The sequence below is a fragment of the Macaca nemestrina genome, unplaced genomic scaffold (genome assembly GCF_043159975.1).
Source record: "Macaca nemestrina isolate mMacNem1 unplaced genomic scaffold, mMacNem.hap1 Scaffold_150, whole genome shotgun sequence".
Lineage (NCBI taxonomy): Eukaryota > Metazoa > Chordata > Mammalia > Primates > Cercopithecidae > Macaca > Macaca nemestrina.
Window position 1 is genome coordinate 6,958 of NW_027257633.1, and position 24,332 is coordinate 31,289.

The 24,332-nt window shown below is 47.6% G+C and overlaps 1 long non-coding RNA gene across 1 annotated transcript in view; it reads right to left on the reverse strand.

Annotated features, from left to right (window-relative positions):
- Positions 1-1,531: 1,531 nt before the first annotated feature.
- The window catches only part of LOC139361299 (uncharacterized), a 29,952-nt gene continuing 7,151 nt past the window's right edge, over positions 1,532-24,332 (reverse strand). The window contains exons 2-3 of the long non-coding RNA XR_011618843.1: positions 3,360-3,477; positions 1,532-2,633 (exon numbers count right to left, since the gene is read on the reverse strand). This is a non-coding gene — a long non-coding RNA (uncharacterized lncRNA). The remainder of the gene's footprint in view (positions 2,634-3,359; positions 3,478-24,332) is intronic.

Sequence of the window (24,332 nt, forward strand, 5' to 3'; positions counted from 1 at the left end):
TACAGACGGGGTTTCACCATGTTCACCAGTCTGGTCTCGAACTCCTAACCTCAGGGGATCCACCTGCCTCCTTCTCTCAAAGTGCTGGAATTACAGGCATAAGCCACCACTCCCGACCATTACTGGTGTAATTTCTAAGCCACTCTCTCACACCCACTCCCTTTTTTTTTTTTTTTTTTTTTTTTAAGAACCAGCTTTATGCCTATATTTTTTCCAAGAGAACCAGTTACCCCATTTCAAGTACAAATAAGACACGGTGTTTAAAAACCAAAAATGCCCATTTGCACAGAAGTCTCCAAATACCCAGTCGATTTAAGCCTTGAGAATAAGATCAAGCTGTTGGCTGAATACAACTTCCCTTTCCATCTGTCTGCCTGTGAGTTAGACACAAGGATGAAGCCACGAGCTAGGGACATAAAGGCAGGAACCAAGGTAGCGGAGACTCCAAATAAAAGCTGGAAGACCAACACAAATGCACCACACCCTGTACACCCTCCTCTCCTTCCTTTTCAGAATTTCCAGAGGATGAAACAGGGACCTTCTCAGACGTCCCACGATGCAGGCGGCCAGAGGGGAAGGCGGCGGCAGCCTGAATGAGGCGACCGGGAAATCACATTCCACAAACAGAAATTCTCCATGTGCTTTACATCCTCTGTCTCTGAAGAACTATGTCAGGCTAACAGTCGCTAGAAAACCGCATTCAAGTGTCATTTCCCATTTCAAGCAAAGAAAACAGTGGTGGGGCATGAGGGAAAAACATAGCCATGTGTTCTGGGCTATTAAATAAGGTTTTTTCTGTTATAAACGTATAATTTTACATTCTCAGATTTCTGTATAATTGATATGCTTCCTAATTAGCAGACATAGTAATAAAAAGTGAATTCCAAGTGTAAGATCGGAGGAACCGTTCACATGGCTTCAGGTTCTGCTACTGTGTTTCAACTTAAGAAAATGGTTCTGTGTGTTGGTAACAAGGCCTGAGAGTCTGTGTGAGAGTCTGTGTGGCTGTAATCAGGGTTCGTGTTGGCTCCCTAGCAGAGGATGTTACACTGTTACATTATCTTCTACAAAAAATCCTGAAAAAATGAAGGCTGAATAGACATACACACCCACCCAAAATAATCCAAATGTCCACCGATATGAAAAACAGATGAATTACGGCTTCCATCGTGGAATATTCTTCAGCAGTGAAAACAAACTATAGCCACAGGTGCCAACTAGGATAAAGACAACCTTTTAAACACGCTTAAAGTGAACTGACTAGGCAGAATTCCTTGATTACAGGCATCTGCTCCAAAAGGGTACTGTTCTGAATCCTGTGATGTAGAATGATAGTTAGCAACCCTGTTTCGGGGCACATCTAGAAAAAAGCAAAATAATGACTACACAATTTTAAATTCTTTGTAAATTATAACTATTACTATGAAAATTCTAAAAATGTGAAAATCTTCCCAACTGTTATTGGACACGCTTCAAAATAAATACCCTGGCATTGCTTGCCACACCCACAGTTGTGCCAAAATAAATGAAAATATAGCCCAAGGTAGTAGAACTGAAACCTGAAGATGTACGAGCCGTCCCTGTCTCGCTATCTATACATCGGGTAGAAATTTAAGAGCAGGTAGTGACACTGCAATGCAAGGCTCAAACCAACTGGGTATTTGGAAACTTCTATGCAAAGTGGCATTTTCGGTTTTTAAACACGGTGTTATTTGTACTTCAAACAGGTAACTGTTTGGTTCCCTTGGAAAAAATATAGCCATAAACCTGGTTTTTTTAAAAAAATACGGGAGTGGGTATGAGAGAGAGTAGCTTAGAAATTTTAAAAGTATCAGCAGGGAGCAGTGGCTCATGCCTGTCATCCCAGCACTTTGAGAGGTAGGCCCAAGGGGCCTTTGAGGACACCGGTCTCCTCTGCTGCCTGCCTGCTGGACTGACCCCCCAGGACATTCACTGGGTTTCCACCCCTGTCTCATTCAACATCCCAAGGGTGGTCTTCATCCTCGTCTGGGGCTCAGCTCTGCCCCAATTTCCTAAATCTCTGCCTTCAGAGCCTGAAAACACCCACGCCCAGGGTCACCCTAAGTCCACGTTTACCCCAGAGAGTCCCAATTTTATGTTTTCCAGGCATCGCCTTAGTGATAATTTATCCTGTAAATTCCAACTTGCCTTCACACCTCACCCCTGCTGTCTCCCAGCAGAACCCACTCAGATGCACATGCCCCAGACCCACACCCAGGTCTGTACATGCTGCCCTGCTCTACCCATGTGGGGACCACCTCTCTTTCTTGAGGAATCAGCTGGCGATCATCTCCTTGTGGAGGGCTGCCCTGACTTCCAACTCTCTCCAGCAAAGGCAGAAGCCATCCTCGGTACTTCCCCAAAACTCAGGCCAAGTATGAAGATGGCGCAGATGCTAGCTGTGCCTGGGATGCCATGGGCAGGGTCCCCAGATGCTCTGCACATGGCCCGGGGCACCCCCTGAACACAGCAAGTGCTGAAGAAACAAAACTGACGTGCACTGACCTCTGATAGGGCCTCCTTCACCATCCACATCTGTCTCCCCTCTGGACAGTAAAATCCACAGGACACAGAGGGCTTGTCTCACTCATCTTCAAACTCCCAGGGTCACCCTGGTAGGTAAAGGGGACTCAAATGTCTTCTGAAGGAAGCGACTGGTTAGCTGCCAAGTTAAAGGGCCTCTGAAATTCAGAGCTCTGCATAGCAGTCCAGCACACTTTATTATGAATGACTCCAACCACAGCAGAAGTGGCCGTGGAACCAGTGCTAACCAATTCAGGGTTTGTTCACTGTTTCTCAGTTCATTATCACAACGCATTCTCACAGAGCAGCTGCGCACAGATCCTCAGACATCTACACAGAGTGGGACGATGGCGCCAAGTCACGTCAACGTCCTGTTGCAGACTGGGAGACAGCAGTCAGACACGGACCCAGGTAGAGCACAGACCTCGCGTTAAATCGGCTCCGTGTAAACAGCACTCCCTGCCAGGCCCTTTCCTATCTGCACAGCTTCTACAAATTCAACTCTCGCACCTGACACCTAAGAATACTGCACACCCCCATGTGAATCCCCTACTCACCTCCCAAAATGACCCGGCATGGCCGAGTACAAAAACTTTCAACATAAGGGAACTGGAGGGCATGTGGGGCTTTCTCGAGTCCCTGCTGCCTCCTGATGGGAGGGCCCAATGCTTCACACTCCTAGTGAAGGGCGGGTCTCTTCGGCCCCCAGGCTTTGACCTGGAGCTTAAATCAGCATTAACTAATTTCACCTTCCAGGACCAACTTCAAAGGCCTGCAAAGCCAGAGAAGGGAGAGGAGATGGAACACGCCCTCACCTCAGATCTGCTGCAAGCACACACTTCTCAGATGCGTCCCAAGGTGCACAGCGTGTCCGATGCCTGTTTCACATCCACCGACCTGCAGGTCTTCTATGTGGCATCAGCCTCCTGGGCACTGGGAACAAGAGGTATAATGGCAAGTCCCTTCTGCAGCAAAGCTGAGGCAAAGGGACCCAACACATTGGAACTGACCTTTTTCTGACAGTATCAAAACAGAAGGAAAATACTGTACAGTCAACTCCCCCTCACGCAGGTTTATTTACCTGTGACTCAGAGGCCATGACAGAGAACTTCAGGTTCTTACCGATTCCTATTTTCCCCATCCAGGAAGCCTTTGTTTTTAATATCGTACGAACTTGCCATTTTGTAGGCCAAAAACAGCAAATATTGGCAGTTTCCTACAGTTCAACTGAATAAAATATGATCATGGCCTTTTGTGAAACCATGAAGAAAAGGTGGATATCTCAATATGTGTTTCCAGACTGGCTTTGTTCCTGAAGCGGTAACTCTGTTCACTCAGGATATTAGACACTGAAGAATAAACATCAATATCCCACCAAGAAAACCAAAGGAATGAAATAATTTTGCATCCACCTTGGAACCTTTTTAGGACAAGGCAGGACACAAACTTCTAAAAAGCTGCAATTGTCCCTCTGTATACACAGGGACATGGATTCCAGAACACGCCCCGAGTTTACCCAAATCTACGTATCCACAGGACCCCACGGCCACCCTATGGAACCACATGTAGGAAACGTCGGCCCTCCACAAAGCCAGGTTTTTTCAGTAAGGGTTTGGTTGGAAAAAAAATTAACATAAGTGATCCTTCGAAGCTCAAAACCCATGTTGTTCAGGGTCAGCTGCATTTATTACTTGTGTCATATCTGAGGCCTGAAAGCCATCATTCTCGATACCTTAATGTGACGGTTAACAAACTAACTGTTCCGATTAGAAAGAGGAAAAAGCTTATTTTTAAGCTGACAATGAGAGTGGATGCGGCTACGGTGAACGGAGAACAGACCTAAGCAAGCACCAAGGCTGGGGTGACTGCCTGTGCTCAGACCCACCAGGGCCTGTTCTTCCATCTCCCTCTGCTGAAAGGGATAACCTCCTTCTCCCCCACGACTAAAGGGCCTTTTTAAAATATTCACACGAGAAGTGCTATGAAAAGCTGAAAGGTCACAGATAACATTTTTAAAAATAAACATTAACGTAAGCATTTAATTTTCGTATAAGGAGTAAGGAAAGGATCCAGTTTCAGCTTTCTACTTATGGCTAGCCAATTTTCCCAGCACCATTTATTAAATAGGGAATCCTTTCCCCATTTCTTGTTTCTCTCAGGTTTGTCAAAGATCAGATGGCTGTAGATGTGTGGTATTATTTCTGAGGACTCTGTTCTGTTCCATTGGTCTATATCTCTGTTTTGGTACCAGTACCATGCTGTTTTGGTTACTGTAGCCTTGTAGTAGAGTTTGAAGTCAGGTAGCGTGATGCCTCCAGCTTTGTTCTTTTGACTTAGGATTGTCTTGGAGATGCGGGCTCTTTTTTGGTTCCACATGAACTTTAAAGCAGTTTTTTCATACGAAAATTAATTCAAGATGGATTAGAGACTTAAATGTTAGACCTAGTACCATAAAAATCCTAGAGGAAAACCTAGGTAGTACCATTCAGGACATAGGCATGGGCAAAGATTTCATGTCTAAAACACCAAAAGCAACGGCAGCAAAAGCCAAAATTGACAAATGGGATCTCATTAAACTAAAGAGCTTCTGCACAGCAAAAGAAACTACCATCAGAGTGAACAGGCAACCTACAGAATGGGAGAAAATTTTTGCAATCTACTCATCTGACAAAGGGCTAATATCCAGAACCTACAAAGAACTCAAACAAATTTACAAGAAAAAAACAAACAACCCCATCAAAAAGTGGGCAAAGGATATGAACAGACATTTCTCAAAAGAAGACATTCATACAGCCAACAGACACATGAAAAAATGCTCATCATCACTGGCCATCAGAGAAATGCAAATCAAAACCACAATGAGATACCATCTCACACCAGTTAGAATGGCGATCATTAAAAAGTCAGGAAACAACAGGTGCTGGAGAGGATGTGGAGAAATAGGAACACTTTTATACTGTTGGTGGGATTGTAAACCAGTTCAACCATTATGGAAAACAGTATGGCGATTCCTCAAGGATCTAGAACTAGATGTACCATATGACCCAGCCATCCCATTACTGGGTATATACCCAAAGGATTATAAATTATGCTGCTATAAAGACACATGCACACGTATGTTTATTGCGGCACTATTCACAATAGCAAAGACTTGGAATCAACCCAAATGTCCATCAGTGACAGACTGGATTAAGAAAATGTGGCACATATACACCATGGAATACTATGCAGCCATCAAAAAGGATGAGTTTGTGTCCTTTGTAGGGACATGGATGCAGCTGGAAACCATCCTTCTTAGCAAACTATCACAAGAAGAGAAAACCAAACACCGCATGTTCTCACTCATAGGTGGGAACTGAACAATGAGATCACTTGGACTCGGGAAGGGGAACATCACACACCGGGGCCTATCATGGGGAGGGGGGAGGGGGGAGGGATTGCATTGGGAGTTATACCCGATGTAAATGACGAGTTGATGGGTGCTGACGAGTTGATGGGTGCAGCACACCAACAAGGCACAAGTATACATATGTAACAAACCTGCACGTTATGCACATGTACCTTAGAACTTAAAGTATAATAATAATAAATTAAAAAAAAAAAAACGTAAGCATTTAACAAGCCCATTACGATTTAAAGGAAAAAAAAAAAAACGGTATTAAGTTCCTGGGTGCAGGGGCTCATGGCCGTAATCCCAGCACTTTGGGTGGCCGAGGTGGGTGCATCACCTGAGGTCAAGAGTTTAAGACCAGCCTGGCCAACATGGTGAAACCCCTTCTCTAACGAAAATACGAAAATTAGCCAGGCATGGTGGCGGAAGCCTGTAGCCCCAGTTACTTGGGAGGCTGAGGGAGGAGAATCACTTGAACCCGGGAGGGAGAGTTTGCAATGAGCCAAGATCGTGCCATTGCACGTCAGCCTGGGCGTTGAGTGTGAAACTCCATCCCAAAAAGAAAAAAAAATATAAAGTTTTCCTTCCAATGAACCTATCATTCAGCCACCGAGGTATCCTATAGCTACTTATTCAGCCATGAGATACACCACAGGCGATATAGGCGAAGAGGACACAGTTCTTCCCTTCAAGAAGGCTGCACCCTCAACAGAAGGGAGGCACATACTCCGAATGGAATCGGCATAGGAAACAGATGCTGCTGCAGGTTGAACTGGCTGCACAGAGCACCCACTCAGGTGTCTGAGAAACAAGGAGCCGCTGGTGCCATCACCTTCCATACCTGAGCTGGGACAGTGGGGAGCCTCTCATCACCAGGGACAAAGAGCCCCAGAACCACACAACGAGCTTACAAACTCACCAAGGTGATGACTGAGCAATGTGTGTGGAGTGATGCGAACACGCAGATGTCAGGGCCACGCGCGGCATTGGTTTTGTGCATCAACCTGAGCATGCCCGGGGTGCCCAGATGGCTGGTTCTGCATTATTTCTGTGTGAGATGCATGTTTGTCTCTGGACTGAGTGGAGACCCATCCTCGCCGGTGTGGGGGGCACCACCCTATCCCCCCAGGGCCCGAGTAAAACAGCAAGGCGGGGAAAACTGGGTTCACTCCACCTCTCTGGCTGATGGGCCAGTGACATCTGTCTTCTGCAGCCCGTGCTCCTGGGTCTCAGCTCCTCAGACCCTGGTCGGATCTGCAACCTCCGCTTCTCAAGTCTTCAAGCCACACCCTCTCAGGACTATAGCTTGCAGGCTGTGGGTCCTGGGGCTTCTTGGACTCTGTAGCCCCTGCAGCAGGCCTCGCCCTGGAGACACACGCACACCTGGCTGGCTGTCTCTCTGGAAGCCCTGACTAAAAGTCGCCCCTAAAAGTGGTCTTCAGGGTTTCTTTCTAGCCCTAAGATCCCAGCGCCCCTCCTACAATTCTAGGCGGAAAGGTGAACGGAGACCAATGGACAGAGGTGTGTGCGAGGACACGCCAGGCAGCAGCACTGGGCAGGAGGGCACTAACGCTCACTAAGCAAAGAATCAAGGCTGCTTGCCACAAAAATGAGAGCAGTAAAGATTTCTTCAAACAGAAATGAGTTTGTTTCATGATTTGCTCTTAATACATAAGAAAGCATAAAAGTAGGCCTATTAACAATTACGTAAGTCTTTACAGGCCCTTGAACTACTTCTGTCCCTTTGTGTTTTTATAGAAAATAAGCCTGAGGTTAAAGAGAATAACGTCACTGGCCACAGCTGGGGCCACGCGAGGACACAGCTTATACCCCTGAGGTCCCTGGGTGCCCCATATCCTTCCCTTGCTATTTATGGAAATATGGGAGAAACCAGGAGGTCTGAGCGTGGACATGGCCGTGCTCCCAGGGGCCGAGGAAAGCACCCATCTGTCCAGTCTTCCCTCCACCCCGCGGTTTCCTCTTACTCAGACTCTTGGGCTGACGTGGCTCATGCACTCAGCAGCGCCATCATTAAACGTTTAGCTTTGCATCACGAGGGCCTCCTCTGGCCTCCTCTGACCACTCCTCAACCTGCAGTCAGCACTAGTCTGCAGGACACGCGTGGACAAAGTTGATGGATCACGGCCCCCAACGAGGAAGGTGCCAGGCAAGGAGTCGGAGAGCCGGGGATGGAGCAGCCCTCACCCAGGGAGGCGAAGGCCAACAGCGGCCACCACCGAGGGCCTCCCTTCCCACCCTGAGGGCAGCTCACCCAGGGAAGCGAAGGCCGACACCGGCCACCACTGATGGCCTCGAGGGCTCTCCCCACCCAGAAGGCAGCTGCGATCACATTTCCCATAGCACCAAGAGACCCCTGTATTGAGCACAAACCTTTCCAACCTTCGAATCAATAAGGAATCACAACACAGACATTCCCTCAATCCAAATGGCCAGCCCACAAAACAGACACGCAATTATACACATTTCTTGTGGGAAAATCAGTCAGTCCCTGGGGCCTCGCGCCAGGGGTGGGGGAGCATCATGGGGAGACGCCCCAGCCCCAGCCTGGTTCCTCCCTCTACAGCTCCTTTTCCCTCCTCTTCCCCCCACCCCTTCCCACCCCCTCCTAGCCTCAGAGGCTCCTTCCTCAAATTCTTTCCCCTTGATGAAGTCATTCATGCCCAAAATACAAGGCAAAGTCATGGGGGCTCAAGAGAAAATCCATACCGTGGCTCGCGTTTTAGATTCTCTTAAGTTTGAGAATAACCAAGCAAGAATCTTTGGCATGTGAATGTGGTCTGAAGGCATCTGAGCACAATGCCCGGCACTGGCCCGGAGTGGATCATGGGTGTCTCGGACATCTTCGCAACTCTACACCAATTATTTTGAAACACACCAGCAGAATAGAACCATGTGAATAGCTGCTTCTTAGTTAAAAGTAGGAAGAGACTCCAAAAGCTGCCCTCAAGGAACATCCTTCCCACCAGGAGTTTTCTGCATCGGGCCCTTCAGGCACAGGCAAGGCCCCCGGGCCCAACTCCCTCATCCCTGCGTCACAAAGCAGCAAAGACGGTGGGGAATAAAGCAAATGAAGGAGTCAGTCCCGCCCAAAACGGGCTCCAGAAGCCACAGCCACTCTCCCAGTGTGGGAGCCAAGTTCAGAGACCTGGAAACACCAGCGTTCCCAGGGAGGAGGGCAGAACAATGCCATTTCCCTCTAGTTTAGGGAGACACCACCCCACGTCCTCTAGCCTTGATAGAAGAGAGACTTCACATAAATGATTTCAATGACTCCACCACACACAGAAAGTGGGCTAGGGGCTAACACACCCATATAAATGCCTGGCAAAAACACATTAAATGAACACACAGATAAGCAAGGTTCTCCTGTTATCCACCAAATATTCAGAAACAAATCCAGTAAGCAATCTCTTTGCAATCAAAAGACCAATTCAGAGGTGCAGATTAAAAATAAACATACAACTGAACCCTTAATACACCAAGAACCAATTTCCACGGAAGTGTTATCACATCACCACCTCCCAGCTGAAGGAAGCAGCACTGGCCACTGACCAGCTGTCCACTCATGGGTCAGTGAACGAAAGACAGTGCTGTCCAGGACAACGATGAGATGTTAACCTGAAAAGGGCAAAATTGCAGAGGCTGGAGGGACCTCCCAGGTAACCTGGCCCCCTCAGTGGACAGAGGACCCCCGTGGGGCCACAGAGCCCAGAGCTCCAGTGTGTTCGGGGAAAGCACTCAACTGCAAACCTGATGACGTCCGAATGCCTTCTGCCCTTCTGCGTCTCTGCCCCACTAACAGGGAATCCGTGAATGCTAAGGAAATGTAACTCATTTTACAATATATGTAGATTTTTAGCAAATTAAAGATAAACAGTGACAAACTTTGAGAATTAACCAAAATATAGTTCAGTGAATGCCCAAACTCATAGCTAGTCTCCAAGAGGTGATAAGCTGTGTGTGGTGGTTAACGCCTGTAAATCCCAGCAGTTGGGGAGGCTGAGGCAGGAGAATCACTTGAGCCTAGAAGGTTGGGGTTGCAGAGAGCTGTCATTGTACTACTGCACCCAGCCTGAGAAACCGAGTGAGACTGTCAAAAACAAACAAACAAAAACAAATTAAAGGAGTTCAAATGAACTCGCCCATACCCTTTAAATTTTCATTTGGGTACATGGGATGATCTAGTTCCTTTTTCCCTTGCAATACATGAATAATCTAATAATTAAATATAATCTAACAATTATATGGGAAAATTTAATTATTTTCCCATTTCATTATTCCCTATCTCAGGGAAAAAGTTAAAAGTATTCCCTATTTCAGGGAAAAAGCTAAAAATCATTTTAAACCTTCCTTCCACAAAACAGTATACTCAGTCATCTCTATCTGCTTTATCATGTGGAATTCAGCTTCACATGCTTACAATGCAGTTTTTGTTAAACAGCGTTTCTGTAGACAGGCAAGAGAAAGAAACACTTGGTCTATGTAGAAGCAGCAGAAGACACGTTTTAACAGAAAAGGGAGAAGATACCACCGTGTGAATCTGGAAATTCTGTCCTCATCTTGTCCACACACACAGAAAACACCCAAGCACGTGCCTAGTGTCCAACAAGAGCACAGAAAGGATAGGGATCCCTCCAGTTGTTTAATGACCAGCCCCACTTGTCACCGCCACATAACAAAATCCGCACGGCAACTTCAGCACGTTTCTTTCACGATTCCACGGAAATCAGGCTGAAGAACATACAGATGTTTTGCCCACATTTAAAAATCCAAGTGTGGGACTCAGAAATAAAACAAATTATGGGTTCACTTCACTTTTCCAAATTTTTACTTGGAGAAATCTATAAAGATCTTGTCAGTTACATCCTTAAGGTTTTCAATAATTTTTCAATGCCAAGATCGGGCAAGACTTGTAAAGAGGTACACACATACGGCCCAGCGCGGTGGCTCACACCTATGATCCCAGCACTTTGGGAGGCCGAAGTGGACAGATCAAGAGATCAGGAAACCGAGACCATCCTGGCTAACACGGTGAAACCCCGTCTCTACTAAAAATACAAACAATTAGCCAGGCGTGGTGGCGGGTGCCTGTAGTCCCAGCTACTTGGGAGGCTGAGGCTGGAGAATTGCATGAACCCGGGAGGCAGAGCTTGCAGTGAGCTGAGATTGCACCACCGCACTCCAGCCTGGGTGACAGAGGGAAACTGTCTCAAAAAAAACAAAGGAGGTACACACATTCATGCCACATTCTTCTCTCAAAGAGACAGGCCCTTTCTTAAGATTCCAGAAGTAAATGTGGTTGTCACCCTGCTTTTGAGAGGATGGGCTGTGTTTTTTTTTTCTTTTTTTTTCTTGAGACAGAGTCTCACTCTGTCGCCCAGGCTGGAGTGCAGTGGCCGGATCTCAGCTCACTGCAAGCTCCGCCTCCCGGGCTTACGCCATTCTCCTGCCTCAGCCTCCCGAGTAGCTGGGACTACAGGCGCCCGCCACCTCGCCCGGCTAAACAGACTTTCCTCCATGCACCAAGGATGCACCATGGGGGCAGTGCTGCCCCCGCCTCCCCAGTCTCTGCTCAGGGTGGGGCAAGGGGAGCTCCGTTGTCTCCCGTATACACCGTCAACAGGCCAGGTGCTCAGAAGGAGGCTTCCAGGACTCGCTGTAGGCATTCGTCAGCAGGGCAGGCAGTGCCTCGTGCTGGTGGGCATCCAGCAGTAAGGGAGTCTTGCACTTCACTCCCTGGGCCCAGCCCCTGAAAGAGGGGAAAGAGACACCTGTATCGTAACTCATGTGTATTTATAGACACACAGAGACTCTGCAGTGCAAGGTGCAGAACTAGAAGGAATCATGGAAATAAGAGGGAAGACATTTGGTGACGACTGGCAGAGCCACCTCAAGCCTCAGCACTTCCTGCCGGAGCCCTCACTGACCAGACTCCTCCAGGGTCACTGCCACTGCCTTGCCCAGCTCATGACAGGGCAGACAGTGACAGAGCCTCAGAACAACCTCCCACTCTTTCCTCACCAGCCCAGGGTACGAGCTGTTCATGAGTGTCCCAAAGCCTGAATGCGGGGACACAGAGGTGACTGAGCAGAAAGGGGGACAGCCACAATGGCCGCGGCTGTGCAGACATTGCGGGGCACCCCAGCAGCCCTTTCCGTCTTAAAGAGGACGGCCACGGGTGTGCGGATGCTCCCGCGTGACCCAGCCGTCCTTTCCATCTTATAGGGGAATGGCCACGGGTGTGCAGATATTCCCAGGTGCTCCAGAGACCTTTTCACCTTAAGGAGATTTTCACAGTCTCATATCAGTCTCCAAACTATTCAGTGAGGTTGGAGGAGTATCACTGTGGACCAACACTGATTGGCACCAAGTAAGGGCAATTTTATAACCATGTCTCAACCATGAAACAATCAGGTCTTTGGCCATCTGGTCTAAGCTTTTTCTGTAACAAAGTTGGATAATTAAGTTGAACTTTGGTTTTCCAAAGCTTGTTACAGAAACCACATCTTCCTAGGTGTGGCTCTGTGGTGTCACGAGGGCTCTGGCGTGCTCTGAAATGAATTTGCCACTTCAGCCTACACTCTACTCCCTTGTTTGGTTAAAGAAACCCAAAAAGCAGAATTTGTTTTGGCCAATCGCGTGCTGACCCAACTGCAGAGGTTTTAATTAGAGTACTTTCATTGCATCATAGAAAGCAAAGTCATATAGATCAACTCATTTTTACCACTCCAAAGGTTTAGTAAATCTCCAGATAATCAGGCAAACATTTTAAGAAGCTAAATTAAGGTTTACAATACTCAAAATTTAAAACTACATCCATGCTTCAAAAAACCACCATTCCCATTTTAGATGGCCAAATGCATATGAGAAAGAAAGAAACGTGCTGAGCGCATTTTTTGGGTAATCTTATGGAGAAACTGCCACTTTAAAAATGGCTCTAGTCCCTGGCTCCAGATGGGTGTGGTGGGTTGCCTCACTCAATTTCAACTCCACCTGAAGCTGGGACACTAGAAATCCATTCCCACACTCCAGGGCACCAGAATTCCCACTTCTGGAAACAGCCAGGAATGCAGACCTGTAGCAGAGAATTCTTTCCTGCCCACCCTAACTGTCCTCTGTGGAAGGCGACAGTCAAAGACAAGTCCATCCCCCTAGGCGCAAATGCACCACGAAGAACCATTTCAAGGTGGGAAGTGATTGATCAGTGGGAACAGGCAGTTTAGCTAATCACTTATAAGGCAGAGAAGGGGGGTTTGAAGGCCTGTACCTGGTCTTGTCCTCGGTAAATGGTCATCCCACCAGTCAGCCTAAGCCACATGGGAACGGGCTTCTTGAAGTAAAAGTGGGGGCGCAGTTGTGGGGAAGGGGAATGTCTTAACCATCACTGTTTTGAAGGATCACAGGGCTCAGGCAATGTTCAGTATTATCACACACCAAGGTTTTTACAGTCTGAAGAAAACTACAGTCCTAAGGTGTCAGTTCTCAAAGTCCTTAAGTTCCTCCTGCTAAGATTCCCAGAGGGTCTCCACTTCTTGCACCGAACCCCAACTTGCACAGGCACCTGCGTCCTTCTCCTGCAGCAAATGCAGATAAGAAGCTGTGGCTCTGCTGCAGTAATGATGCCATGCAGCCCTAACACCCCAGCAGAGCAATGGCTCTGGCCTGAATGTCCCCAAAACCTCATGCTGAAACCATCTCCGAAGGGATACATTAAGAGGTGTGGCCTTTGGGAGGTCCTGCTCTCAGGACCAGGGTTGGTGTCCTTCTTGGGAGGCCTGGAGGAGCCCTCCTGCTCCTCCACCACGTGAGTTCTGACGAGATGACCGCTGCCACGCAAGACCCGGCGAGATGCTGCCGTCTGTGAGCCACAGGCCCTGGGGCACCAGATGTGCAGGTGCCTTGACCTTGGACTGCCTTGACCTTGGACTTTCCAGCTTCCAGAGCTGTGAGCAATAAATGTCTCTTTACAAATCACCCAATCGACAGCAGCCGGACAGAGACAGTAATGTCACAACATGAGTCACTTTCTCAGTGGGCCAGAGGACTCCCCATGAGCCACCACTGTAAAGCAAGAACTCCCTGGAGGATGGAAAGGGGTTCACAAGGAATTCTACCCAGCACCAGGGTGTCTGTCCTTTCTTGCAGGAAGACAGCTGAGCCATGGCAGGAAACTACAGGGTGGGTGGGGCTGGACAGTAATGTGTCACCTGCTCATCTAAGCCTCAGTCTCCTGCCTCTCATCACGACAGTGGGGGTAACACCCCCCTCACCTGAGCTGTTGGGGGAGGTAAGAGTGCTGGGTGATTAACAATTGTTAGTTCCACGGAAATAAGGCAAAGAATCTGCCCCATGTCTTATAAAACCAAATCAGCCCAGGAATTCCACATCACTACTAATTTGCATGGGAAAATACCAGATTCTCCTAAGTTCTGGCATGTCATTTGTATTAATAAAGTTTGCAGAGTTTTCACATACTAAGTATATAAAACAGGAAAATAAATCATGCAATTTGGAGGCTGAAGCAGGAGACTCACTTGAGCACAGGCGGCGGAGTTTGCAGTGAGCCGAGGCCTCGCCACTGTACTCCAGTCTGGGTGATAGAACGAGACGCCATCTCAAAAAATAAAAAAAAAAAAAAGATTTTGCTTCTTCATACTAGTAAAGTGGGCAGACTCTACATGCCAACTCTTATTCAAAGGTCGCCTAACACTGACTCAGGAACTCTGGCCCTGATGTGCTTGGAGTTTTAATCCTAACAGTGTTAAAGACCACTCCCCCAGGAGCTCTGAACAAGTACTCCAGGTATACGCTGAACAAGACCACACACTCTGACCGAAATCTAACTTCCCAGACCCAAACTACAGAACCACAGAAGACACTGCTTCTGTCCAACTTTTTGTTCTGCCATCGTTTGTGTCCATTATTTCCTACAAACCATCTCATTAGAATTTAGGGCACACAAAAGGCCAATACAACAGGGTTACTTTTCAAAGGTTTGGAGGTGAAGAACAGATACAATGCAGTAGCTTCCTATTGCTGCTGCAACAAATTACCACAAATGCAAACCTCCTCTCAGCCCTGGGAGTCAGGAGTCCCAGGGCTGAAGTCAAGGGCTCAGTAGCTTGTATTCCTGCCTGGAGTCTCCCAATTCATAGAAGCCACCATGCAGCTTGGCTCACAGCCCCACACCCCTCCTACCACTGCCCCGGCCTCAGTCCTGCACCTCTCCGGACCCTGCCCCTGCCCCACACTTGCCCTCACCCCCACAGCCCTCTGGCCTCTATCTCGTCCTCAGGTCTCCTCCTCTGAGGCAGACCCTCGTACTGCCTTCTCAAAAGGCACATGTGAAGACACTGGACCCGCCTGGACAACCCAGGGTCCTCCGCCATCTCACTGTCCGTTACACTCACATCTGCAAAGCCTCTTTTGCCATGGAAACTTCATTATACTAACAATCATTTAACAAGTCCATTATAATGATGTGAAAATTGGCATTGTTTTCCTCCTAATGAACAGATCAGTCACCCATGTAACCTATAAATATTTGACTATTAAATATACAATACTGTAGGAGACAGAGATGAGGAAGACGGTTCCTCCCTGAAAGACGACTGGACCCTAGACGGAGGGATAAACATTCTGAACAGAATCAACATAACTCAACATTTGAGTCGGAGAGGTCAAGCAATAAGACGTTCAAAAAAGCAACCAGAAAGTATGTACTGTGCCTGTAGTTCACATCTGCGCCTGGCGTCATGAGCACGAGCATGCGGACACGCACTCAGGGCCCAAGTGTAAGACCAAATATAAGGAGCTTTCCACTGTAGTATTTAACTAGATCTTATTACAAAATAGCCTCCTGATTTTTATCCAAAAAGTTCTCTGTAATTAAGGAAATTAATTTTCCCCTAAAAGGCATTTCTCTAGCTATCATTCCATATAAACTAAATGGGCATATTAAAGAAAAAAGACAAATGTTTGACTTCGGGGGTTTGCCTACGACTTGAATAAGCATGATTTTCTTCTGGCCAAGCAGGGAGCAGCTGGACCAGACTGGAGGGAAGGAAGAACAAATTTCCACTCTGACCTCAGTTGGGCACCAGAGTCTTCCCTGTCAGAATGTGGGTGTGGTGCTTCCCACACACCAGCCTCTGACGAAACTCAGCCCAAGGGTGTGGGAAAAGGCTGTCTACTTCTGAAAAATCTACAAAGTGCAGACACATCAAAAGCTTCAGAAGACTGTAAAGGGCCAAGGAGACCACTGCACCCTTGGAGTTTACAGAAAATGGTCAGCCTCACACGTGCCTGAGGTCCAGGGTCAGCTCCCGGCTGCCGCGACGCCGTGAACGCAGCCCTGGCTTCCCCTCTGATGCAGAGAGCTGGTCACTCTGCCGGCAGCACTCAGAGCTCAGAACATTCTAGAGGAAAGCAACGTGTCCCTTTTAAAATGGGGAACCGGGGCAGCACAACTGAAGCTCTACGACTGTCTCAACTACTGGGTTTCGGGGTAGCATTAGGAAATCGTGAGAATCCAAATCTCAATTTCATACAGATTCCAGATTCACTGCAGGTTCCAGAATTTCCTGAGACATTCTTCCAATTTATCACTCAGGATTCCCTTGCCAAAGCTAATAAAGTCTACATTCCTTACGGAAAACCCACCATAAGCACCACCACAAATAAGATCAACTGACTGACGCCCGCCCTTCGCACCAAACATAGAAACTGTTACTCACACAAGACTGTGCTGGAGGCAGCTCTCAGCTGAAGCCGAATCCGTGAGACTTCATTATCCCCCATCTTGGATCGAGTGTGAAGACTGTCAGCAAACCAGGGCCCCAGTGTAAAGCAGAGAACAGATCCTCTGATGCCTGCCTGAACATTTCCTTCCCACCTCTGTCTTGGATATTGAACACCCTCAGAGCTCCTGAGTCACCCACATTTGCAGGTCATTTATCCAGCCACCAGGATAACACAATTATGCGATAAAAATGCCTTCTCAGGGCTTTGTCGTACTCAACAAAGAAGCTCAGAAGGCTAGGTAAGCGCAAGAAAGGGGGAAGCGTCCTCCAAACAGACAAAAACCAAGGAAAACCGTGCAGAGACTCGAGAGAGAGAGAGCAGAAACACAGCCCGCTGTAGCCTTTCAGGTCCTGCTGGCCGCAGCCCTGCGTTAGGTGGCACCATTTCCACAGATGCATCCTGCTGGGCCCACTTGAAAGGTCCCGCTTGCGAGACACTCACCCCCACTTCCAGCTCCTGCAAGACCCGCTGCAGCCCCACTCCATCCCGGGGGCCGACTGTGCAAGTCTTCCCGGCGAGACCCCTCAGAGCCTACTCAGTGTCTGAGACTGGGAAGCACCAAGGATCCAGAAAGGCACAATCCCGTTCTCCTCGTGCTGCTTTCTGGGTTCCAAGTTGTCTAACGAGTCCTGCATAAACCCCGGGCTGGGGAGCCAGCCAGGGCCCAGCAGCACCCAGCTCATGCGCTCCACTCACCCCACAGAGGACCACGGAGGCCCCAGCACGCTCTGTCCGCGGGGCAAGACACCAGAAACAGCCACAGTTCAGGGTTCTGACACCCGCCCCGCTGCCGTCATTACCTCCTGGGATCTGAATTCTCATTGGTTGCAAAGGTGATCCCACAGCTCCGCTGCCTTAATTACCTGCTGGGATCTGAAATTGTATTGGTTGGAAAGGGGATCTCATTGCTCAAGCACTCCCTGCTGCCTCCTTGCAAACAACATAAAAAATCCAAAACCCCTCGTAAAGAACGTTTACTATAACCTCAAAACAAGACACATCCCGAGACCAAGGAAGATACACACGCACATCTGACACCCGGTGGACGTCAGTGACCGACGCCACGGCTTCCGTGTGGCGTGTGAAGCAGGAGGCCTGTCACGGTGACTCAGGCTGGGGTCTGAATGGGGGTCTTCCAAGCAACTAGGCAACCAGGACGCACACCCCAAAACCCAAGTCCCCGCACTCATGTACCTGGCAGAAATGCTGCGTGGCCATCGACACCAGTTGTGAACCAAGACCGATCTGTGTCCTGTGGCCCTCACAACGTCCGTACATGCCTGGGCCCAGCAGAGGCCCGCACGGCACCCTGCTCGCCTCCAGTGGGGCTCTCTCCTGCCAAAGGGGATGGCCCTGAAGTCCGTTGAGATTTCCAAAGCTCTACAAAGTCGTGCTTCCTCCTGCTTGTTCAGAAGGCCTAAAGCCCTGAAGACACCAGTGAGAATTGACCTAGCCTCTTAAGGCAGCTCAAATACCTAAACACAGGAACGCTGGACCTCTCTGCCCTCGAGAGCAGCCGATAACACACTGGGCTAAGCAGAAGGTACAGATGTCACATTCAGAAGCCAGTGGCGCTCAAGATTGCATTCCAGGAGCCGCCCATGTGAGTCCCTCCAAGGCTTCCAAGTCCCACTTGATTGTTTTCATCGTATCTCTATAACATCAGAGACACTATATCTCACGGTATCTATGAGATCGTCTCCACTTTTATGAGCACATATGCTCCCTGACTTACCATGGGATGAAACTGTTCCAATAAACCCAGCGTAAGCTGAAAATATCCTAAATAGAAAGTGCATTTGACATCATAGTTTCAACTTACAACGGGTTCATCCAGAGGCAGCCCATCTTGGGCCAAACAATGCACTGAGTGTGACTAGTTCACACCATCACAAGGTTGAAAAAAAAAATCAGATATGTAACAATTGGGAGCCAGGGACCCTCTGTATTGGGGCTCCTGTCTTCAGAGACAACAGAAACCTCTTCTTAGACAAGAATCACAATTTATAATCCTCAAAATGTTAAACTTAGTTTAACAATCTAGACGTTCAAACAAAGCCAAAGTAGGCCCACAAGGCCGTTTGTGCCCTTCACTAAGACGCACGACTCTGTAATAACCCTCACCACAGCCCCTCAGGGTGGGTCCCAGAGGCAGTTGAGGCTTGTGGCTACGGACACTAACGAAACCAAAATCAGAGTACGCAGGTGCAGTCAAGTCATATGACTTCTCCACTAGCATATGCACAAATGTTCATCAGCAAATCTCATCTTCGCTTTACCTCCCTCCCATGACCTAAAAAGGAGTTCACCACACACACCCATACACACACACACCACTTCAAAAACAAAATTAGTACTTGCATTCAATTCTGGGCATTCGGAATAGACCTAATGGGTGATTAAATCTCTCCTCCAACCCATTGCTTAGTCTTCTTAGAGGATGAAGGATTTTGCATAACACAAGTCAACATATAAAACATCTGCTATAGAAACAGACTTTCAAGTGGTCCTCATTAGAGTGATTCAACTAATATACAAAGGACCCAACACACAGCACAGTGTATATTAGAAGAATGATTAATTTGTTCCCCTAAAAATCCTAATATCTACACAGAAAAAATACCCAATACACATTTTATCATTCTTTACCAGTATAGTCATACAAAGGAGTATCACAAAAGCAAAAGAACAGATTTGGTTTGACTCACAGTTCTAAGTTTAATATAAAATTGCTAAAACCACCAAGACAAACATGACTATGAAATATTTAACGATCTTCACCTAAATTCAAGTCACCTTTCAACCACCAATACCTCTGCTCTCCTTACGGGAACTTTCCAAAAGTAAATTCTGGAATTAACAGGACAAAATTTTCTGGTGATAGAAATTAGGAAGAAATTGGTTGAAGGCCGTTCCTTGGCTGTCAAACTTTTTCTCAATAATATTTTGTAAAATAAAAGCCTCAAACAGATCTTTACATTAACTTACAATCTATCAAGCAATACTGGAGCAAGCTTTAAATATTAGCCACATTCTGTCAGGGCTGACTAACATTAAATCAGTATCAGTCTCATGTCTTGTAGGATCCACAGCTCATCTTCTTAAAACCACTTAAGATTTCATAATTAACTCAATTAAACAATGTAAGTCATCTCCTTGATCTTTGACATGAAGGGGTAATTTTCCCCCAAAATAGTACCTCTTTCCTTGACATGATTTAATCTGTGGTTAGAGTATTTAACAGGATTTCTTTCCTTCTTAGAAAATAAAATATACACCTTTCCAATATGAAAAACTCTAACTGATGATGCCATAGCTTACCCAGGTCAAAAGCATTTTTTTTTTTTAAGTTAAAAAAAGAACCTAACTGCATCTTTGGACCTTATGTGACGTAGTGTCCAGGGTCACTGGGACCTCTACTTGGCCAGTGTAGCTGGGTACCAATTAAAGACAGAAACCCAAGCATTCACTCAAAGCCCCTTCCCAGCTGTTCATCCTAGTGGAAGAAGCCATGAGTACAAACGAATGCGGCATTCTACGGAGGGCTTTGGGGATAGGCTGCTTGAGAACATCAAAGTGGCTCACGTCCCCCGAGTATAAAGCCAGTGACTGCTCTCAGCTTCCATCCACAGTAGCCAAGGTCTAGAATCACCTGAGTGCCCGTCAACAGGGGATGAAGGGAACGTGGCCCGAACACACACAGGAGCAATACTCCACCACACAGCGGAGAGCCCTGTCATCCGCGGCAGCATGGATGGAGTTGGAGGACATTACGTTAAGCAAACGAGTCAAGCAAGGAAACGGCGCATGTTCTCACTCATAAGCAGGAGCTGAGAGCAGATCTCATGGAGGCCAAAAGTAGGTGGTCAACAGGGCCCAGCAGAGCCCACTCATAAGTAGGATGGGCAGAGGCTGGTAATGTGCACAAACACACAGCCTAATGGGAACACGAGACCTACTATTGATAAATCAGCAGGGGGATGGCAGTGGGTCATCTACTGTGTATTTCAAAACAGCTAGGAGAGAATAACTTAACATAACCAGCACAAGGAAAAGAAACTAAAGTGAAAGACATCCCAAGTACACAGATTTCGTCAATATAGGGGTGAATCAAGGTATCACATGCACTCTGAAAATATGTACGTATATTATGTATCAACAGAAACAAAAACCAATGACAGAACCATTTGCGAAGCACGTGCAGGAGAAGAATGGGAAGCCTGACATGGTGTGGCTGTGTGTCCCCACCCAAATCTCATGCTGAACTCTAACCCTATGTTGGAGGTGAGCCCTGGTGGGAGGTGATTGACTCATGGGGGTGGTTTCTAATGGTTTAGCATAATCCCCCAAGTGCTGTCCTCATGATCGTTCTCCTGAGATCTGGTTGTTTGGAGGTGCATGGCACCTTCCCCTTCACTCTCTCTCCCCTTCCAGCCATGTGAAGACATGCCGGCCTCCCCTTCACCTTCCACTCTGACTGTAAGTTTCCCCAGATGTAGAAGCCTGTACAACCCACAGAACTGTATGCCGATTAAACATTTTTTTCCTTATTACCCAGCCTCAGATAGTTCTTTATAGCAGTGGAACAACAGTACAGCCCTCAGGACCAGCAATGTTTTCCTTCTACCCAGCGGCCAACAAGGTCCTACACCGTAGCTGGTTTTCCAAAGCTTTGCCAGAATGCTGAAGCTGTTTTGGGGATACTAACTTTCCCCATCTCTGGCAAACCAGATGGGGCATCCTATTTGGCTCTTACCACCTTTCTCAGAGAAACCCCACCTCTGAAACAGCCTCCACCAGGGGCCTCCTTCAGCAGCAACAAAGCTGAGTGTTCCTTGCACTTCCCTTCTTCTGAACAAGTAAACATCTTAAGCTTGTTTTTCCATCTTCCCAGCTCATTGAAAAAAAATCTTATGCTTTCTATTTTCCTGACACACACACATGGAAGAGAAGTGCCGTGAGGGCAGGGGCTCTTGTTTTCCCGGATCTGAGCCTGGCCCTCAAACACTAGCCGAATACTAACACGATATCCAGAGGCAGAAATGCAAATATCCATATGACTTCAAATACCCTAAGGACCTAACAGGCCGAGTGGCCCATGTAACTATGGTGTGCTGGGCCATTCAACTGGTGTCCAAATCCCTGTCCAATTGAGCTCTTTAATTTCGAGACTTTTCAGACAGCTGTTGTTTTGTTGTTGTTGTTGTTCTGTTTTGTTTTTATTAAAGGGATATGTTACAATTATAATCAAGAATATCCCAGGCCGAGTGTGGTGGCTCTTGCCTGTAATCCCAGCACTTTGGGAGGCCAAGGTGAGCGAATCACCTGAGGTCAGGAGTTCAAGACCAGCCTGGCCAACATGTTGAAACCCCGTCTCTACTAATACAAAAATGAACCAGCCATGGTGGCAGGCACTTATAATCCCAGCTACTCAGGAGGCTGAGGCAGGAGAATGGCGTGAACCAAGAGGTGAGGCTGCAGTGAGCCAAGATCGTGCCACTGCATTCCAGCCTGGGCAACGCAGCAAGACTGTCTCAAAAAAATAAAAATAAACCAATACTCCCAGTTAGTTCTTCACCAATGTCAGATACCTCAGTTTAAAGAAAAATATGAAAGCATGTTTTTATATTTCAGTGTTGAATTTAACCATATCTTTTAACCATACCTTTTAAGAAGATATGAAGATAGAACTTCCTCAAGGATTGGGGGAGAGAAAAGCAGTTAAGAAAATCTTAAAACCTCAGGAGAAAAACAAGTATGGGTTAAGACCTCAAGGCAAAACTTTTTCTTTGCACTTTGATTTCAAAAGAACAGAGATGCCCAAATTATGAACTCTCCCATCTGCATTTTATATTCGTCTGTGTCCTTTGAAAGGCTGGAGATGGGATCCCAGGTTCCAAAGTGCCTGGCCGTGGCTCACATCAGGCGGCATCTTTCACAGCCGTTTACTCCCCTGACTCTGCCTAGAGAGGTCTGTGGCCCAATTTACAAAAAAAAGGTCCTAATTTACTCACGTTCATCACTTTGAGCAGAGTCTCAAGAAATGAGGCAAATATTGACACTCCACAGAAGCAAGTACTCTCTTCCTAAAAGTCAAGTGTCAGGTTCCCATGAGCCAGGCAGCTTGCGTACAGAAAGCACTGGCTGACTTGCTGGTTTAATGTTAAATGCATTTAAAATGTTAAGTGATCAAACCCCCCTCCCAGTGGGTGTGCGCGTTGAGCTGGCTGCAGTAGTGATGCAGACCACGTTCTTTCCTTTGGTTTTGCTTCAAGCAGAGCACCCCACACCCAGGAAGAGGCCGAAGGATGGCATCGAGGTCTAGGACAGATTTAAGGAGAGCTGCAGGCTGACTGCCTCATCTGCAAATAGTCTCTCATTTCAGAGAAAATCACTGAACAGAGTTCATAACACGTGAATTTTTAAAATTCATATTTCTACTTTCATCCCATTAGAACTTTTGAACCTCCACCTCCCACCTAGAGAACGTCAGCTCAAGCCGATCACAGCGCAGTGCGATTTTCTATAAATAATGTGCACGCCTGCATCTGAGCTGAGATGTGAATGTCTGGAATGTGCCTGCCAGGCCCAGGAGGAACTGCAGCAAGTGTGGGGACACAAGCCGCTAAGGAATCTGATTTGGAGGGAACTGGAGGCAACTAAAACTAGGTCCACTGGTTTTTCTTGGTAAGGTTTGACCAGGCAAACTGTTATCACTGTTGCTAATTTATGGTAATTGGCATGGGGACTTAACAGTAAGTAATTAGAGCAATTACAGAATTTGCTACTCAATTACAATGGCACAGATTCCTGAGAATGGAAGATCTGTTGCCCAGGAATAGAGTTCAAGAGGTCCTCCCCATGCTCCGAGGAACATGGCATTTCCACGCACCTCTGCTTTGGTCCCTGGCCACCACCATCCTGATCTCGGCCGTCTGATGGCATCAGTCCCCAAAGCTGGAAACACCTGACACCTCTTGTCACCCTCCCATCTGCCCTGCCTTCCTCCAGTCCGGGATATTCAGGGATGCCCACATACAGGACCAGGAAACCAGGGTTATCCCAAACCAGTGCCTGCATTCAAAGTCCTCCACGGCAGCACAATCACCAATGGCCAATACTCCCAGAACCTTCCACCTCAAAACGGGAGCACATCTGGATTCAAGCTGACAATGCTGCATTCTCTTTGCCATGTACACATGGAGGCATGTCAGGTTCCACCTAAAGGTATCAGGTTCCACGCTGCTCAGGAGCCCAAACCTAGTCACTCTGCATGATCTCAATTCACCATCCACAGAGAAGCCTGCAGTTTTCCTCTGGTGCACGGTGTGGATGGTGGATGGTGGATGCATTTCCCCTGAAGACTCGGAAACAGAAGCCTGGCCAAGGAGGCCAGTCACCCCAGCCCCTGCAAGGCCCGGACGTGACCCTCTGCTGTCTGCACACAGTACCCAAGTCTAGCAGTGCTGGCTCTGTGGTGGGATCCATCTGGGCCTGCAGAGGACCCGGGGCACAGGAACCGTGCAGCCTGGCTGCAGCCGGAGGCCTAAGGGATCCCCACGAGGCTCTCCAG